This window comes from Octopus bimaculoides, chromosome 6 (assembly GCF_001194135.2).
Source record: "Octopus bimaculoides isolate UCB-OBI-ISO-001 chromosome 6, ASM119413v2, whole genome shotgun sequence".
NCBI lineage: Eukaryota > Metazoa > Mollusca > Cephalopoda > Octopoda > Octopodidae > Octopus > Octopus bimaculoides.
The window spans coordinates 36245530-36248029 of record NC_068986.1 but is presented as its reverse complement, the minus strand read 5'-3'; the positions used below and the strand labels follow the sequence as shown (position 1 = coordinate 36248029).

Here is a 2500-nt window from a genome sequence, read left to right as displayed (position 1 = left end):
TCTATTGTATTATTGAAATTATGTATTTGAACACATTGGCATTTTCAGACATTGTAGTTACTGATGCCTTTCATTTTATGTCAAAATATATTACACAAAACAAACTTTAGTCAAAACCGGCCACACCCACGTAGAGCTGTACAAATGACATTGTTATAAAAATGTGTCCATAGTCACGGGCATTACTGTGTCGATATGTAGTCAATCTTTCTGCTAGAAATAGCAGCCAAATCTGTCTCAAGTCTGACTATCACCGCTAAAACAACAGAGCATTGCATAATTTATCCTGCAGTTGACTACGACTGAAAAAGACAGAATACCTCTGATCGTAAGTCAGCTCGTCAATACGTCAATAGTTAATAAAGGATCAAGCAGTAATAGTTATACAGTAACCGGTTTAACCATGAGATGCTTAACGCTGTTGTACGAACAACGTTTTTCAAATCAAGACTAAAGTCGTGAGGAAAGAAACTTCTCTAGTTTTCAGTTATCATTGTTAGACCAAAGTTTTCAACTGTCATAAAAATTTTTGCCAACGGACATAGAATTTGGCTCTGATTCTAATAGCATTTAGTAGGTAGTGTGCAACAGTTTATCTAATGTTAAACTTAGCATTGAAATAGGTACCAACACCAGGTGGTTATCTTTCTCAATCAATAGAGAATGTACAATAGTAATGTAAGCGTTGTAAATAGCTAATGTGTAACAAAATTAATGGAAGCATAATGCAGAAATATTATGGAACGCTTCGAATAATCTTCATATAGAACATGGTCCGTTTATTCGCAGTTATGTATAAGTATGTAGCTGCAGCTGAAATTCACTGCATTCAACAAGTAGTCACTGGTGTTCACATTTTCATCTAGATCATTGTCTCTTAATGTTCCTTATTAATATAGCATTTCACCAGACACTCGAAAACTTGGTAAAAGAGTATATTTTTATTTTATTTTATGCCTTGTTTTAAGATAACGATCACAACGTAGAAAAAAAAATGAAGAAATAAAAACATAATGGTTAAATATAAGACAAAGTCAGTGATTATCTCAACGCGGCGTCGACATATATATATATATATATATATGGGAGGATATACAAAAAATAACAACAGACGAGGACAGGTGGTGTAAATAACAAAAGTATATATTAGTATGACGCTCGGGAATACGGAAAGTCTTTGACGTTTCGAGCTACGCTCTTCAACAGAAAGAATACGGAGACAAGGAGAAAAACACGGAGAAAAAAAATTGAATAGTGTTCAGTCAATATATATATATATATATATATATATATATGTATATATATGTTTCAGTCCTTGTTTCAGTCATTTCACTGCGGCCATGCTGGAGCACCAGATTTTAATGGAATAAATCGACCCCAGGACTTATTCTTTTAAGCCTAGTGCTTACGACATTGATCTATTTTGCTGAACCACTAAGTTACGGGGATATAAACTCACCAACATCGGTTGTAAAGCGATGGTGGGAACACAAACACAAGCACAAAGACACACACAGATAAAGACACACACACACACACACACGCACACACGAACGCACACATACACGCACACATACACACACACACACACACACACACACACATCCATATATATAGGTGAGAAAGTTGGTATGTCAAAGCACATGGTTGGATGTATAAAAGACAGAAAAGAGTGAAAAAGCTGCAGAAGGCTTGTTATATGGTTAAAGTATATATTTAAATCGGTATGTTAGAAAAATGTTATAAAATTTTGAGTATAGTAACATTGTTATAAAATTTTGAGTATAGTAACATTGTTATAAAATTTTGAGTATAGTAACATTGTTTCTACACGTATACACATACACACATATACTTACACAGAGTTGAAACGCTGTTTGATGTTTCTTTTCAACCTTAAATGTTCACCATCCCACGAGTTTACCATCACCTCTTCCTTCCTTATTCATTTATCACCCCTTCCATTCTCATTCATATGTTGTGACGGAGAAAAACACAAGAGTATTATCATAGTCGATTATCTCTTTTGCACCTTTGTTTTGTTTAGTTAATAATTGTCCTACATAGTTTACCTCTCTTCGTTAGGGTTATAGAGTTGATTAATTAAAGTATGCGCACGGCCACATTAATTTTGCCAGAATGTACTGCATTATACATTAGATAAATTGACTCATAACATTTGGATAGCTGAAGGATCGGCATTCCTGACATTTAGTATACATGATATTCCATATTAGTAAGTTGACCTTCTAGTGCTCTGACATATTTCTGAAATTCGCCTCCAGTGTATTTTCGAGTCCCATGTGGCATTGATTTAATATTTAAAAAAAAGAATGTTTCCCTGCTAGGAGACAAACACCGAATCTATTCACCCGAAATGCAATGTTGTTTTTGCATTATTTGCTAGCTGAAATGTTATAGTGTTATACATTCATTCATGCATACACACACACAAACACACACACACACACACACACACACACACACACACACACACACA

The 2500-nt window shown here is 34.4% G+C and overlaps 1 protein-coding gene across 2 annotated transcripts in view; it reads left to right on the top strand.

The window, feature by feature from the left end:
* LOC106870527 (BAI1-associated protein 3) overlaps window positions 1-2500 on the top strand; it is a 1007871-nt gene that overhangs the window by 422380 nt on the left and 582991 nt on the right. The gene's annotated exons all lie outside the window — the stretch shown is intronic.